This window comes from Crocuta crocuta, unplaced genomic scaffold (assembly GCF_008692635.1).
Source record: "Crocuta crocuta isolate KB4526 unplaced genomic scaffold, BGI_CrCroc_1.0 scaffold156, whole genome shotgun sequence".
NCBI lineage: Eukaryota > Metazoa > Chordata > Mammalia > Carnivora > Hyaenidae > Crocuta > Crocuta crocuta.
In genome coordinates, this window is record NW_027531308.1 from 2,032,947 (window position 1) to 2,051,482 (window position 18,536).

At 41.5% G+C, this 18,536-nt stretch overlaps 1 protein-coding gene across 2 annotated transcripts in view; it reads right to left on the bottom strand.

The window, feature by feature from the left end:
- SCG5 (secretogranin V) overlaps window positions 1-18,536 on the bottom strand; it is a 56,015-nt gene that overhangs the window by 17,588 nt on the left and 19,891 nt on the right. The window lies entirely within an intron of this gene.

Below are 18,536 nucleotides of genomic sequence, written 5' to 3' on the forward strand. Positions count from 1 at the left end.
AGGGTAGGGGAAGAGGAAGAGCGGCAGTTGCATCCTATTCCATGAGAACAGGCTGAAAGACAATACATTTAAAAAAAAATAAAAATGAAATAAAAGAAAATGAAGGAAAAAAGTCACTGCCCTCCTGGCACTGTAGAACTACCATTTAAAACTTGTTATACTTATTTCAATCCTTTCTCCTCTACGTATCTTTTTATATACAAGTGTATATTCGTTTTTCATATAATATTAAAGCACAAGCACCATCCCAAGTGACTACATGGTCTCTAGTCAGATAATTATAAATGGCTATGTTGTTTTTATGCAGTGGCTCTACCGCAACATATTAATCATTCCCCTATTGTGGGAAATTTAGTGTTTCCCAATTTACTCTTAGGAATTTAATTTTTTCCATATTTTGGATTAATTTTTCTCAGGATAGATTCCCAGAAGTCAAATTACTGGGTCAAAGGCTATAAATATTTTTTATGGCTCCTTATATTATATTGCTAAGCTACTGACCAATTTATAAAATAATGTCAACAACATATGAAAACATCTTTTTTATAACGTCTTTACCAGTATTAGGTTTTATAAAAATAATGTTTGTTTTTCCTGCTAATTTAAAAGTGTTTAGGGAAACTACGGTCTTATTTTGAATGTCTTTGATTGCCAGCTCAGTCAAATATACTTCCAAGTGTTTATTTACGAGCTCTAATTTCTTTATGCAAGTTGTCTGTTTGCTCACAGAACATTAATGTTTCTCTTATCAGTTTTCATGAACACTCTACATAATAAAGATAATAAGACTTTGGCTGTTACATTCCTTGCAAGCACTTTCCCATTTTGTCTGACTTTGAGTTTCAGTTATTATTGCAATATTTTGCAAACATAAGCTTTTAATATTTACGTCATCAGACTTGCTGCTGTTATTCTTTGTGATTTCTTCTTGTCCTTTTATATTTAAAAAATCATCCTTTCAGAAGTACTACAAACATTTGGATATTTTAGTTTTTCTATTTTTTAAATTAACTCTTTAGTCCTTTTGTGTTTCAGTGCATATAAAATAAAGAATTATCCCACCAGCATTTGTTAAATAATTGTGTCCTTCTTCACTTAATTTCATTCTTTCAACAAATATTTAAGTACCTCCTTCATAGCAAACCTGCTCTGAGCACCATGGCACAGCAGCAAATAATAACAACTTACCTTGTGTAATTTGCTTTACTTACATATAATGTATGCCAATTTCCAGACTCTTTAATCTTCTTGTAGCCTTAATATCCTATAAGGTTCAGGAAGCTTACTTTTCCAGCACTAAAGCAGACTATTTCTTGGAATGAACTCTTATTCAATAATTTTATTGGGACATAGCTCTCCTAATGCACCTGTACATCCTATACATGAAGAGCAAAATCAAAACCCAAAGGTTCCCTGGTTGGTGTGCATGAATTGAGAACTAAAATCAGGCTACAGTGGCCATACTTGCACCTCCACAAGAAGGATAGTCTTGCCAATAGGTTATGTTATTTAAGTCCAGTGGGATGAGGCACCCTTTCCCTTCGATGAGCTGTGTGAAGGTTATTGCTTTGACACTTGTTTTTTTTTTTTGTTTTGTTTTGTTTGGCTTTGCTTTTTTGACTGAACCAGCTCCCCTACAGAACGACACATTTTTTTTCTTTGGAAATATTAATACAGTCAGTATGATCATAGTTAGAGCTTAGTGTCCTAGGAATGACACTGTCTTTGAAGTGACTTTGTATTACTCTGTCTTCATTTATTACATGTGATTAAAGTTTACCCTTAACAGGATTATTGTACCTCCTTTAATTTCAAATTCCTCTAGCCCCCAAATACAGACATCTCAAATGGCTGGGCTGTTTCATTTACATTTATATTATATTTCATTACTTTGTGATGAGAACGAATAGCCTGCAAAATTTCCGTGTTAAAAAAAGTATTCTTTTTTGGAAAATTTCCATATAAATGTTTAAAATAACACGTATTTTTGTATCTATCATAATCTATCATAATTTGATGGCTTAACCTATCCCAATCTGATGGTTGTGTGTTCAAATCTATTACTACCAGTAGGTCTCTCAATCTCTTATTGCTCTTTTTGCTTTAGCACTGTGATGCTATGCTAGTTGCCACATTCAAGAACACAAATTCTTCATTTTAATTGTGTTATTAATTGGCTGTTAAGTAAAAAATTAATCGACAAATCGGCTTTCTTCTGTTATCACTGCAGCTTTCATTCTGTTGTTTTGCTTGGTAAATCTTTGATCATCCTTTTATTTGTAACTTTATGTCTCTTTTTTGATGGCTTTTCAATTCCTGTTGTGGTGCCTGCCTTCACAGACATTCTAGGGATTTATACTTATTACCCCACTTTAACCCAAGACTTGCAAAAGGTTCAACAGACAGGGCAGTACACTTGGTATTGATATATGTGAAGCTTTGTACAATCTTGGCAATGGAGCCACCGCTTTGCTTGCCATAGGGCACGCTCTCTGCTGTGTGAATACATGTCTCAACTTTTGAAAGCACCCTAGCCTTAAGTGCCAGGAATTATCCAACTTGGCTTAAGGGAGAATGCACGTCTTCTTAATGCTCCATTAGTAATTAATGAAGGAAGCAAACACAGTTTCCTTTATGGAAGTCCTGCCAAGGCTCTGTTTACCTCTGTGCACCAGTGCCATTAAAATGAATGCAGCACTTGTTAGAAGGCAGATGTTCAGCACCAAGCAGATACACTATAACACAGGCTCTTTTAAAACTACATTTAATGATATCAAATAAAAAAACACTGAGATAGGAACCGTGGGAGATACATGAAGGTAACAAATGCTATCCTTTGCTCTCCAGGAGCTTAAATTTTATAGACAAGAAACCACAGATAGGAAATAATTGGAAAATGATATCATTAAGTTTGCAACCAAATGCTAGTTCTCTGGTTCATTATGTTTAGATTATGTTAGTTTATTGTAGCTGAAAGCAAGTCAGTCAACACATTATGATGTGATGGATGCTATTTGTTCCATCTGTCGTAGTTTCAACCAAATACATATTTTTTAAGTTTATTTATGTTTGGGGGGGACGGCAGAGAGAGAGAGAGAGAGAGAGAGAGAGAGAGAGAGAGAGAGAGAGAGAATCCTAAGCAGGTTCCATGCTGTCAGCACAGAGCCAGATGCAGGGCTCTAACTCAAGAGCTGTGAGATCATGACCTGAGCCGAAACCAAGAGTTAGATGCTTAATGGACGGAGCCACCCAGGTGCCCCCCCAAACACATATTTTACACTATTTAATTAGTTTTAAGAATATGCATTGAACACATAACACATATGAAGACCTGGACTAAGTGCTGGAAGGTCAGTGGTGAACCAGGTAAATGTGGGTCCTGCTTTCACAGACTACAAAAGATACACAAAGAAAGACACACTTGAAATGCAGGGTTGTAATGCACTCAGAATATAACTAGGATATAGCAAGATGTCATATATGTGACAAAAGAAACATCTAACCCACATGTAGGACACGGGAGGACTTTTTTGCAGGAAGCAACACACCACTGGTTGCATTAGGTACTGTTGAAGACATAAATGTAAAAGACATGGTTCCTGGTCTCTAATTGTCTCTTCATTCTGGGTTCTTTGAGGCTACCACAGTAAGACAGTGATGTATGATAAGATACATCCCCTGACATAATCCATTATGGTATAAACTGCAAAAGAGGTGAAATTCAGGAAACAGGGAGCTTGCCAGGAAAACATCCATGGAAGAGGTGACCCTTGAGTTGAATCATGAAAGACAGGATCCATTCCTACAGTGGCAAAAAAAAGACCACCAATGAGAAAGCAGAAATAGGTGTAAGCAAGGAATGTTTGATCATCAGTGATGAGCACTGTTGGGGAAGGGAGGAGCTGAATGGGAAGGGAGAAAGCCAATGCCAAGCAGACATTTATGAATTAATATAGTAATAAATAGCAATGAAACTTTCTAGGCAGGAGAGACAAATAATTGGATGTTATGTAGAATGTTCATTTAGCAACAATTTAAAGCCCTTGTTCCCACCCAAAGGTCATATCAGAATCACTTGAGGAATTTTTTAAAAATTCCAATGCCCCCTACTCCAGAGCCACCGTATCCAAGTGTCCCTCTGAGGACCACACAATACAGAGGTAGACTAGAAGGAAGTTTAGAAGTCCTGCTCTAAGGCTATTGCTGAACTCAGGGGTGAAGTGACAAGGACTGGAGTTAGGGTGGCTATGGCATGAGTAGAAAAAAAAGAGATTTCAAACTGTGCACCAGGGGAAAATGAGTCAAGAGCCCATGAGGTATCCAAAGTGTAGAGGTGCCCTGACTGGAGAAAATAACGCCATCAATAAAAGCAGGATCTTTGGCTACAGCTTTATTTTATTTCAGGCAATTAATTAATTCTATCCTGTGATGATACTTTATCTGTTTCCATCACAGCCCTTGCACTCCACACGTCTCTAGAATAAAGAGAAAATATTTAATTCTTGCCAAATAGGTTTTAGACTCAGTTTTGATTATGTAAACTTTGCCATCTTTAATAAAATTGGTACCATGCAGCTGTTTATTCTCAAGCTCTAGGCCATCAGTAAATTTTCTTTGCATTGTTAAGGCAGTAAAATGTCAGTCAGTTGAAGTGTTCAGAGGCAATGGAAGCAGGGAGTGGGGAAGAAGCAGAAGAAGACCCTCATTGGTCTGATCCAGGCCAAAGCTGTTAAATCTCTTTCTTGGACTGTGCTGGAAGCTCTCCATAAAAATCTGTTGAGGCACTTTTCCACATCTTTGGGGATTTCTCTATCAGCTTTCAGCTCCTTCCTGCATTCCCATCCCCTGCCTTGTGCCTGGTTTCTCCCTCCTCTGTATGTCCCTTTTAGACTGGCAATTCTCTTGTTTCATGCAGTTGGCTATCTGGTCAACTTCAGCTCTGCTTTCCCACCCTACGGATCTGTGCAATGTCAACATGGCCGCTCTCGGCAAGACTCAAAGACCACCAGCTGGGCCGCGCACCCCCAACATCCATTTATCCAGGAAAGGTACTAGCTTTTTGTCTGGTTAATTTAAAACTCCCTTTGGTTTTAAATCCATTTTTTTGTCTTAGTGATTTTGAAGATCATTTGTTCTATCCAATATATGACAATTTAGTACCTACTGACCCCCCAAATTTTACTTGATTCCAAACAGTTATGGGTGTTTTGTTGCATCAGTTGAGTTGTTTAGTTATAGAGTAAATCTCTGGTATCACACCTTACTTTGATGTCATTTGACTCTCCTCAATGTGCATTAAGAAAAAAAAAACCTGAGTTAAATAAAGTTTCCAATTGTAGTGACAACTTACATAACTCTTTCCTGGAGAATATGGTTTTCCATATAGTATCCACATCACTCAAGTATCCCCTTTTTAACATCCAGATTCATTTATTTAACCATTTTAAAGGAAAATGTTCACTATGACTTTTCGGTAAAGGCTTTAAACAGCAGCTTTGGAATGGGACTTCCCCTCCTCTTGGTAATTTGTGACTATTATTAGCAGTATCAATGACTATCTTGAGATGCAGCCGTGTGTTCTCAGAGTAAGGAAGTGAACACAGTGATATCACCATACTACACAGTCCCAGCTGCTATGGCTTTTACAGCTCTTCATCCCCTTCCTCCTTGTAAGCTGTTAATCCCAGTCCTAGATCCTTTTCATAGCAAAGTACATACATACATAAAGAGGTCCTGAAAATTCCCTTTTCTAATTTGCTTTACTGTGCACATAAATCACACAGGGATCTTGTCAAAAAGCAGGTTCTGATTAACAGGGTAGGCCTGAGACTCTGCATTTCTAACAAGCTCCTAGGTAATGATGATGCTGTCGGTCCACACATGACACTCTCAGTGCCAAAGGGCTAGAAAATGAGAGAGCCAGACTTATTTGAATTATATATAAAATAAGGTTAAATTATCTCTGAGAGAGACATTCATAGCATCTGTGACATCTAGAGTGGCTGCTGAAAGGCTATCTTAAATTCACTTGAGATTTCGGATAAAGGAGCTGTGGCTACTGTTGACATCCTCTTACTGAAAGTTTTATTCTAATTATAGAGGCATTTGCTCACATTTCACAAGGAAAGGATGCCACTGCACCCTTTCTCATTCAAATGAATTCTGTGAGAATTAGAAGTTAATACTTCCATCTTGAAGGTAAGTTCTCAAAAGTGATGTCCTTCACAGAGCCTAACACCCTTACACCATAATCCAAGGGTCCCTCCTAGCTGGAACTGGTGGGCACAGTTTCGGTAAGTCAAAGTTGGTCAGAAATGAAGAAGATAAGTGGGATCCTGCACCACTACTGCTTTCTTGTACCATTCGAGTTTCAATAGTTTCAAAGTACTTTATATCCCCAGTAAAAATGTTTTAAGTGAGATAAGACAAGAATTGCATCTCATAACTGAGAAAGTGAGTCCTAGGAGATTGTTCCTTGCCTGAAGCCACTCAGCAAGTTGGTGCTATTTGGAGCCTGGGACCCCAGCACTCTTCCCACTCCACAGTGGCACCAGGGGAGCCCCTAAAAGGCCCTATGCAGCCATCCTGTACCCTTTACAGTGGGTTTTCATCTTCCCAAGATAAGCTCTAGTTCCAAAGCAGTAGTCGTAGAATGACCTGTCAGAATACCAGGGGCCTCTCTCATGTTTTCTAGGTCCCTCTGGGGGCTCCAAAGGGCAAGTGACCAGGGGGGGTCAACTTCCCAACACAGCCGGGCACCAGCAGAACGACTCTGGGATGGGGAGCCAGCCATAGTCCTCGCTACTGTGGTTCGGAGGTGTCCGTGCCAGCCTCAGGCTAGAGGTTTAGAGCCTCGAGATGCAGCCCTTGCCCTGCGGGCTCTGCCTCCCAATTCAGTAACACCGTGACCAGCTCGCAGCCAGGGTGTCCCCAGCACCTCCACCCACCCGCAGCGCCACGCAGGGGCTGCCCGTGGACCCACACCACCAGGCGTCCGTGCTGGGCAATAAAGGAGAATTGTGGCCGGGCAGCCTGGTGCCAAGGAGCCCGTCAGCCACCTCATAAAAAGGCAGCTCCATGAGGAGACTCTGGCAGGGAGCGGGCCCAGTCTCCTGAATACCAGCCATTCAGCTGAGGGAACAGGAGCCAGCAGTTTTCACTTAGGTCACCACAAACAGCCGGCGCTAAAAATACCCTGCGGTCCGGGCCTTCGTTTCTCCTTCGCGTCCCCATACATCGTTTACAAAGCCACCACGAGTTTTCTTCTGTCAGTGGTCTGGGACACAGAAGCATCACACAGGTGACTCTAGTGAATGCTGCTCGCCTTCGGTCTCCCCCCTCACACTCCTAATGGAGAGTGGGCTAGAGGAAGGCAGAGGAAAATGGGCCGATGAGGCGTGGAACCTGGCTTCAGAGACTGCAGAGGACGCAGGACGGGGACAGCGTGCAGCGCCAGGGTGGCTGCGAAGGGACGAAGAGGAGCCCTTGTCCTAGGAAACCCTGAGGGGCCACAGTGAGGAAGGGCCTGCAAGTTTGGTTTTGCCCCCACATTTGAGGCAAACACATAACTTTTACAGAAAGTGCTATCACTTCTCAAAGATGGGAGACCTGTCACCTCCCCTCCATCGGCGCCGTGGCTTTCTCCTTAGTACAGCATTCAGGAAGCTCTGCTACCCGTGATTGCCTGCATGGCAGCCAAGAACACAGAAGCACGGAGAAGAATTAATACTTAGCTCGTATTAATGGAGGGGGGGAATACCTGAAAAAAAATGGTCAACTTCAGGGTGGGATTTTAAAATGTTAGCTAACATTCACGGTTCTGCTTCCTTCTGGCCAAATCATTTAAATGAGCTAAAAAGAAGAAAAGATAAAGAGTAATTTCTGTATGTGTCCTTCCTCAAAATGAACTCTGTTATATTAAAGCATTTTTGCCTTGACTCCCAGTAAGACATGAGTCCCCAAAATCAAGCATAATTTTGAAAAGCGGCTAATTTTCATTTAGTAGGACCCTCAGAAAGGAGAGCACCTTTCATACAAAGAACCTTTTAGAGCTTCCTGTTGTTAGGACTCTGGGTTCAAGTCCACATTCTGTCCCACATTTGAGACTATCCCACTCTCTCTGGATCTCAATTCCCTTCTTTTGAACTTGGGGATAGTATGCTTGTGGGGATCAGATAAGAGATATGTAAAATGCTTAGCTCACTGCCCGGTATGTATGTAGTAAGCACTCAATAAATATTTGCTGCCTTTTATTATCCAATCAATACTTTCTGATCAGCACGGGAGTTTTGACCTGCTCCGTTTCTGACCTGGGCCGGTTCACCCCTCCTTAGGCAACCTGGTGGCCCCCCGCTCCCGGGAGGTCACCATATTGATGCCGAACTTAGTGCAGACACCCGATCTTAGCGCACGACAGCCCAGAACCCCTGGGCTCAAGAGATCCTCCCGCCTCAGCCTCCCGAGGAGCTGGGACTACAGGCACGCGCCACTGCGCCCGGCTCCAATCAATACTTTCTAACAGCACAATTAACACAGCCGAAATTAACAATCCTATGTATTGTTCATTCTGATGATCACAGTCCTGTATCTGAGCCAGTGAGCAATAGAGGCTCAAAACAGTTGAACTTTTTATTAACAGCATTGCTGCCTTATCCACTTAAAACTACATGGATAAGTTTTACTTAAAACTTAGTAACTAAGTTACTACCTGGACTCATTCTATTCATTTTTTTTTTCAGAGCAGGCATCCTCCATTCTTTCCCAGGTGGCATAATCCCTTCTCTTAAGGATTTGTCATGCAGTTACAGGGGATAAAACACATCCGCATAAACACGTATCTGATGTCAGTGCCGGTTTGTGAAGGAGACCGTGAGCACGAAGGGAACAGAGTAATACGTGTCCGAGAATGAGAACGATGAACACAGAATCATTTACAGTTGGAGATGGGTGTGATGGTCTCAACTCTCCTCCTTGTTGGTAACAGAATTTAATTGAAGCTGTTTATAATGGTGAAGACTTATGTTGCAAAATCCACATTCTCTAAACCCATGACAAGTGACCCCAAAGCACACAGAATTTGGTAATTGAGAAAAACAAAGGAATGATTCTATCTCTGCTGAATTGGCTTATTCACTGATTTGCCCCAGGGCGGGGGCTGGTCCAGGCATTTGCTAGAGCCATCCTAATGCTCTGAGTGCCAGCCTGGTCCCTCACAGGGACCTCCCAGACTAGCCCACATCATCATCATCATCATCATCATCATCATCATCATCATCACACTTGACTGCACCCTCTTAAAGGTGCAGGAGAGATCCGAATCTGCTGGCAGAGAAGCAAAACAAAATTCATTGTTCAGATATTCTGTCTTGTAAAGCATTTGTTTTCATTCCTTTCCTCTCTTCTTCTGCTTCTGCCCTCATACTAGGATCTAAAAAAACTCAGGCTCCTCTGGGACCAAAAGGCCACATTATCATCATCTACTCGGAGGCACGCAAACAGCAAAGGCAGCAACTCGGAGTCGAAGCATACTGCATCTGTGGTTTTCACATCTACATATGCTCCCAATTTAGGATCACAAGCAGAGTTGTTTATTCTAGAAAAGCTTTTTAGTTCACTTTTAAGGTATTTTGCTTAGGCACTGCTCGCTTTTCAAAAGAAGAAAATGTGTATTTTTTTCCAAAGGGGTGTTTGTTTTGGCTGTTTGCTCATTTGCAAAAGTTCAAATTTTATTCTGTGAATTTAACTAATTCTGCAGCCACCACAAGCCCCATGCCTCCCCCCGACGCATTGGCACAAAACCCCAAATTAGAATAAATACATTAATTTGAAAATGAGGCACTTTGAGGATAGCTGTGAATTTTGTAGGTTTTTGAAAAAGCCACTTTAATAGGTAATTTGCAGTAGCACTTTTAATCCCTTCATATAACTTTATTTGCTGCCCGAAGTGAAGTCTCTCTTCGGCAATTTGTATGGAGGCCAAGTATGTTTTTGCACTGAGGTTCAGGCCCATTTGGGGTCCTTTAAAACCTTTATTCTACAATTCTTGTTGAAATTATAGGACTTAACTGGGAGTTAAGAGTGGAGCTTAAATTGAGGTATCAATTACTGTTGAAAAAATAATGTGACATTTAAGCAAAATTGTGGTACGGGCTGAGATTGGGTGAGGATGTGGAGAAAACTGTAAAAGGAAGTCAAGGTATAAACTCAGGTCCTTTAGCACTTGGTCGTATCTAGAGTCCTGCTGGCTCTAATTATTTAAGCTCCCCACTTGGTCTTCCTTTCTGAAGCTCTGCTTAATGGATGATGCCCTGCGTCCAGAGTCATGCCCCACATCTCTGTTCTCAAAGACCTAACAAGTCCACATGTCACTCCTCTAGGTAAGGTTTCTCACTAACGACAATGAGTACTAATTAACGTGTGCTACTTGGCTCCTGTGCGACATGTTTGCACCTCAGAGAAATTCTATGGTATTCCCTGTAACTTAGTAGTGACTTCTCTCCCAGAAGTCCCTGGCCCCCTGGTGTGCCACCTGAAGAGACGACGAGACAACACAACAGTACAGGTTCTCGGGTGAGAAGAAAGGGCAGGGGCAGTACCCGTCCTGGAAGGCAGGCAGAAATCAACACAAACAGGACATCAGGGGCCAGACCAGAGCCAAGTAAATGGCTAGGAGGTTTATAATTAGTGATGGGTGTGCAAGCAGATAGCATCCACCACAAAGGGGAAGGATAAGGAGGTCTACAGAAGCCTGGGACACAGGGAAGCAAGGGAGTGCCAAACGATGATGTCAACACCAAGACATGTGACAGTGGAAGTAATCTTCTGCCCCAGACTCAAAGCTTTTTTTTTTTTTTTAAGTTTATTTATTCTGAGAGAGAGTGGGAGGGGCAGAGAGAGAGAGAGAGAGAGAGAGAGAGAGAGAGAATCTCAAGCAGGCTCAGCACTGTCAGCGCAGAGCCTAATGTGGGTTTGATCTCATGAGCCGTGAGATGATGATCTGAACCAAAACGAAGAGTTAGACGCTCAACTGACTGAGCCACCCAGGTGCCCCTCTTCTTTTAATTCCAGCCCTGGAAAAGGAGAGCAGGTGGTGTGTGTGTTGGAGAGTAGGGGTGGGGAGTTCGCTCAGATGGAATCTTCTACAAACCTCTGATACAATTGTCCTGGCCTGTAGTTTTCCCATCTCACACAAATATTCCCAGCTTCTTTTTGCATCCCCGTAATCTTTGCCTGGTATTAATAAGAATAAAACAACATCTTTGGGAGGAGCACTGGGTGTCATATGTAAGAGATGAATCACTGGGTTCTACTCCTAAAGCCAAGACTACACTGTATGTTAACTAACTTAAGAAAACAAAAGAATAAAACAACATGAAAACAACAAAACCCACTTAGCTCCTTATTAGGGTGTCAACTAAGTGCCAGGCACCATGCCTAGGGTGAGGCCCAATGGCATGTTGAAGGAGACACACAGGTGGCTGGCCACAAAGCTGTGTGGAAAGTGGCAGATAGCTCATACTTATGGGGTCTAGAAGAGAGGAATCTGGCAACATATTCTCAGGCAGGTGAGGTACCCCGTGTAGTAGACACTGAAATTATAACTCACAGGCTTCTTTTGAACCTTAAAAATGGTGGGGCACCTGGGTGGTTTCGTCCGTTGAGCATCTGACTCTTAATTTCAGCTCAGGTCATGATCTCATGGTTCATGGGATCGAGCTCTGCACTGGGCTCCATGCTGATGGTGCAGAGCCGGCTTGGGGTTCTCTCTCTCTCCCTTATTCTGCCTTTCCCCTGCTTGCACACATGGTGCACATGCTCTCTCGCAAAATAAATAGTGTTTTAAATGACAATCTTTTTTACCCACAAATGGTAATAGGGATGAAGAAAGCATAATTCAAATTCACAAATAAGTCCAGACTTACGTTTAACACATACTTCGTAAGACAGTTTTAAAAATAGCTTTAAAAAATAATTTAAAAAATTTTTAAATGGCTTCAGGCTCTCCACCTATGCTCTCAACTAAAATTTTAACTAGAACATCTGCTGAAAAACAATGTTGGCCTGAGTGAATTTCACAGTCCCTTGTTACTTGGAATAGTACACTGTTAAGACCATCCTGTAAAAATATAATTGGAACCACACAGGTGGGCTTAAATTGTCTAGTAGCTTTGTTTCAAAAAGTAAAAAGAAGTAAGTTAAACTTAGTAATTTACTTTATCCCAAGATATCCAAAATATTATCATTTCAGCATGCAATCAATATAAAAAATGATGGATGAGGGTTTTTTTTTTTTAACTATCTTCAAGATCTGGTGTGTAGTTTATACTTAGGGTGCATGATCATCGAACCAGTCACATTTTGAGTGATTAGTAGCACCACCCATGTGGCTGGTGTCCATATTGGATAGCTCAGGTTCATAGAGGAGGCTTGGAGGGCAAAAATACAGACTCTATGATCCACCTGCTTGAGTTTGATTCTCAGCTCCCTCACACCAGCTTTATGACCTCATGTATAAAATGAGGATATAAGTAATGTCAATCTTAAGGGGCTGGTAGGAGGATAAAATAAAATAAAATAGTCCTGGGACACCTGAGTGGCTCAGTTGGTTAAGCACCTGACTTTGGCTCAGGTCATGATCTCACAGTTAGTGGGTTTGAGCCCTGCGTCAGGCTCTGTGCTAGAGCCTGCTTCGGATCTTGTGTATCCATCTCTCTCTGCCCCTCCCCTGCTCACACTCTGTGTCTCAAAAATAAATGAAAACATTAAAAAAAAATTTTAATAAATAAATACATAAAATAGTCCTTGTAAGGCTTTTTGCATGGATCTGGCAAATATGAAGTGTTTGTCATTTGACAATGCACGAGCTCTATACTTAGAAACATACATGAGCCCAGGCAAAAGATCTTACCTATTTGAATATTCATTTTCCTTCTCTGTAAAACAGGACTGACAATACTACTTCCCTAAGAAGATTAACTGATACAAACATAGCATTTAATAAATGTTCACTTCGATCCCCTTGGTTCCGATGTCAATAAACAGAGAGATAGCCAAAGGGCCAGTAGAGCGGGAACAGAGGTAAATAGGCCTAGATAATTGGCAAAGTGGATAGTCACGAGGTGACTACTTGAGCAAGCATCCAGATGGTTCCAACCTACCTCAGGCAGTTTGAGAATACCCACTAGATGTGTTTCTTTGGAAGTCCCTTTACTAGAAGTTCTGCAATAACAAGCAGGTTCACAGATTCACAAGCCACTGGAGGCTATGTCTGCCTCCAGTGCCTCTTATGCGATATGCCCCTGGGTATGTCTAATTCCACAGACAGTCATTCACTATTTTAAAATTATAGCCATGGGGCATCTGGGTGGCTCAGTCAGTTAAGCATCCGACTTCGGCTCAGGTCATGATCTCACAGTTCATGGGTTTGAGCCCCACATCGGGCTCTGTGCTGACAGCTAGCTCAGAGCCTGGAGCCTGCTTCAGATTGTGTGTCTCCCTCTCTTTCTAACCCTCCCCTGCTCACACTGTCTCTCTTTCTCTCAGAAATAAATAAAAAACATTAAAAAAAATAAAATTATAGCCATGACTCGACTCCCTTGATTGTAATAATAAGAAGGAAAAAACCAATTTATTTGTTTATTATATAATTCAAAATCTCTGATGGTAATGGTCTTGACTGCTTTTCTACCCGAAAGTTTTCTTTTTCATATTTAGTGGCTTATACAAGATTTTGAGAAGGAAAACTTAAAAATTTTAATTAAAACCATATCCTAATTGTCTTTCTGCTCTTCCGCATATTTGTTTATTTTTTCTTAGCAATGATTTGTTAAGAGTTTTGGAATTACCAGGGAAGAGCTTTTTAGGATGTTTGAAATCCATGATTCAAACCAGGGAGGGACACAAGAAGGATGGCATTGGTTGTGACATCAGGGATAACTGGCCATTCCTCAACTCGCCTGGGAATCATCTGTGTCTGCGCCCTTCAAGAAGATGTTGTAAACCCTCCCCCCCACCCCGAGCTCATGCTTTAACCTTCCAGAAGGTTTGCTTCTGAATGACAGTAAAACTGGGTGATACTGAGGGCTTCATCCATTTCTCTCACCAATGGAGAGGGAAATATTAGTAAGATACAAGGAATACTTGGTTTTACCTAGAGGGACTTATGACTTCACAGCTCTGGCTCTTCATTCCTCCACATGAATTCAATAAAAACTAAATATTAACAGTAAAAAATGAAATAAAGGAAACATAACATAAACACTTTTCATAAAGTCATTCATTTTCCTCCTGACTCTAGACTGATTGATAGATTGATTGATTGATTCATTCATTCATTCATTCATTCATTGAAGAGACAGCATGGGTAGGGGAGAGGGGCAGAAGGAGAGAGAGAATCTCAAGCAGCCCCCACACTCAGCATGGAGCCAGACATGGGGCTCAATCCCATAATCCTGGGATCATGGGGCTCAATCCCATGACCCTGAGCTGAAATCAAGAGTCCGACACTCAACCTACTGAGCCACTTAGGTGCCCCGACCTTAGCTTTATTCCTACCTCCGTGTTGTATCTTTCACAAAGTGACAGAAACCAGGATATTTTTTTAAGTATAGGAGTAATGCAAATGTGATCAGTTAAATAAACAGAATTGTGTGAAGATGACTTAACAAAATGGAAATAAATTTCTTAAGAATATGCACAGAGATTATGCAGGATACTCATGTTATTCTAGTTATTTCAAAGGCATTATGTACATTTTGGGGAAAAGTGGCCCTGATGAAAAAATGTACTTTTAATTCATTTCAAGGTGGTGATATGATATTTAAGGGACTTGGGGGGAGGGGGGGTTCTCAGCCATAGAAAAGTCATTTAGACCTGGACAGGTTTTCCATCCAGAAACCCCAAAGCGTTTTTAGTCATGTTGAGGTCCATTCCCCATCTGAGAGAGAAGAGAATGTCTGAGGAAGAAGACTCTCTGAGACCAAAGCTGGGGACAGAAACAGACTGGGCTCCCTTAGGCACCCCTAGCCCAGACCACGGTTCCACAGTGGGGAAGGAAGCCATATCAGCAGTTGCCATGTATTCAAGCCTCATCTCTTCAGCTGGACTTCAGTTTCCTCACCTCCTCCTGTCCCCTTTAGCATTCTTTATGTGGAACAGATCCTCAATACATATTTGCTGACAGAACAGCTCCATTCCATGTGACTGGAGGTAAATGAACTGGTTCTCAGCAGGATGCACATTATTTACATAAACAAAAGGATCTGGTAGAACACATATGACCAGGGAATTTGCTATGACTGTTCCTAAGAGGGGGATTTATAGTGAAACACGAAGTGTACGATTCAGAATGAAGCCCTTCATTTGTACAGGCGACTTCCAAAGCCTTGGACCTAATTTTGCATTTGTAATTTTGTATTATGTTTCTTAAAGAGGATTTCTAAATTGCATAAGCTTCAGGCCTCATAAAACTTGGATCTGCTCCGGGCTGTTCTTAAAAGCCATCCATGACCGCCATCTTGGATTTTTCATCTGTCATCATTGTAACTCCTACTCATCCAAAGCAAATATAAATCAATTAGCTCTGTAACATTGGACAAATTAGGTCTGGGTTTCCTCACTTCTGAAAATGCAAAGCGGTTGGATATGATCCCTCTGATTCCAAAAGGGAGAGATGTGGCAAAGTAAGGCATAGTGGGGAAAGAGGAAGAGCAAAGGATCCGACCCTAGCCTTAGTCCCAACTGTACTAACAGCTGGTGTATGGCGAGGAACTTTCCCTCAAGGCTCAGTCTTCCCTACTAAGAAATGAGCAGGTGGACAAGATGTTCTCTAAAGTCCCATGCTGACCTGTGATTCAATGCCCTACTTCATGCCATGTGCCACATCTCACCCTACTCTCACAATGGCCCTTGGGGGCATTCACTACAATGTTCTGGCGAGCCTCAGACTTCTAATTCAGTGTACCCTCTGCTATACCATATTGCACACATTTGCCAGCTGAACAGTGAATAAGGCTGATGTCATCGGCTTTGCTGGCCTTCAAATATGCACTGCTGTCATGCTGAGTCAAAGATGACACTGACATGAACCAGCGTTGCAACGTGGCAGATGATGAGGGTACGGCGGCTTTCCCAGGAGACGCACTGGATTTAAAGCTGCAGCTGGTAGAGCCAGTCTGCAGGGAAAGGCCATTTTATTCTCACATCTCTGCTCAAAAGCAGGTTTCCTTTTCTCCATGACTCGACTGCCCATTGCTGACAGCCAGACTATCAGTAGAACCACCTGGAACACCAAAACAAAACAACAAAACAAAACCAAAAAAATCTTCACAGTCCAACCACCCAGAACTACCAAATTTGAATTCCTGGAGATCTTGGGGGCCAGGAAATGTTATGTCTAAAATCTTCCCAAGTGATTCTTATTATTAGGTCAGAAAATCACTGTTGTAGGTAGTTTCCTCTGTCCTAACTGGCCCCGTTAATGCTACAGCCCTTGAAATAATCAACTAACTACCCTGACATCTCTTGCCACAAGGTAAACCAGGGCAGTAATAACAGTCAGAAAACAACCCTGTCACAGAAGACCACCTATTGTATATACTATATTTCATATACATCAGTACATTTATATGAAATGTCCAAAGTAGACAAATTCATTGAGACAGAAGTTGGATTAGTGGCTACCAGGCTCTGGGATAAGGGAGCGTGGGGACAGGGTGGGGAGCAGGTGTGAGGATTGGGAGAATGACGGCTGCAGGGAATGGGTTACGCGGCATGCCAACTTGTGATTAGTTACAAACCCTAATCAACAAATGTCCCATGTGTGTGACTGACACTTGGTCTCCTTATCACCTCGCTCATCTAGTGACCATGTAGCAATTCCCTTCCCTGGCCCTCCCACACCAGAGAAACCAAATCGTCCTGGGCCAATGGCACCACCTGGTGGCCATCACAAGAAATGCCCAGCCAAGTATTTCTGTACCACTTCTCCGGAGTCTGGGGACCTCATGCACAAGCCAGTCTCCCTTTTTTCTTCTTCCCAGTTCAGGGTACATGAATTCTTGTTAGGTAACCTACAATTTATACACAAGCATTCCCTTCCATCCCTTCTCCCAGCTCTTGCTCTGTGTCTCCCTCTATTGCTACTTAAAAAAGCAATAAGGAATTTCAGCTCTATGTGAACTGTGAAGAAAGTAGCAAATCTTCAAGTTATGAGACATGTTTCGATTTACTGAACCAGCAATGCAACTCATTAACAAATATTTCAGAGAATAAAAAAAGCAAATAGTTATATAATCGAGGGAAAGATGGTCAATTTTGTTGGTAATCGAATGTAAATGACAACAATGAGGGGTAATTTTTACTGTCAAAGGAGAGGTTAAGAAAGGTAATCTTAGTACCAGAGACACCACCACAAACATGAACCCTACAAAAGATACAAAGACTCTAAANCGAGACAAGATTCCTGCAAACAGATGAAGAAAAAGCAGCTGGGTTAACCCAACATTTTCAGAAAGCAATGGGACAGTGTGGAGGAAATGGAGCCTAAAAATAGGAGCTCGACCCAATTTTTCTTTTCAGCAATTGTTTAATGATATACAAAAGGTTCTTGATATAATATTAAGTCTAAACATTCAGATAAAAATTTAAGACTAAAAATTCAGATAAAAAAAAGTGTGAGTTTCCAAAACTACATACACATGCACAGAAAAAGATACTGGAAGGAAATATACCAAATGTTGAAAATGGTGAGATTATAAACAATTTATGTTCCAAGTCATCCACAATGGACTGTATTATGGTTATAATAAGAAAAATTACTATAAACATAAGTGAACCATATCATCTAAAGTCTTTAAGGGTATCCCCCAAATTTCTTTCTGAAAGTGCAGTGGCAGGAAAAATAGCCACTAGAGCAATGGTTCTCCACTGTTGACTGGCTGTGGACAGTATTTGGAGACATTTTTGGCTGTCACAAGCTGGGGGACTCTACTGGCATCCCAGTGGGCAGAGGCCAGTGATGCAACACCCATAACAGAGAACTGTCTAACCCAATGTCAAGAGTGTTGAGAGTGAGGGGCGCCTGGTGGCTCAGCCTGTTAAGCATCTGACTTTGGCTCAGGTCATGATCTCACAGTGTTTGAGTTCAAGCCCTGCATTGGGCTCTGTGCTGACAGCTTAGAGTTTGGAGCCTGCTTTAGATTCTGTCTCCCTCTCTGCCCCTACTCCACTCACAGTCTGTCTTTCTCTCTCTCTCAAAAATAAATTAACATTAAAAATTTTAAAGAAAGAGTGTTGACAGTGAAAACCTTGCTCTAGAGTTGGTCTTGACCAACTCATGGGATATGAATCCAGATCCTGTCCCCCTTAGCTGGTCAATCCTGCTCACATGCTTTATACCTCACCTTATAACTTGCCTTTACAAAAAAGTATCATCACGTAGGATTTTTGAGGATTTTTAAATAACACTATATAAAATGTCAGGCAAATAGTAGATAAAAAATAAATATTAGTTCTCTTCTTCTTAGAACCACATTTAA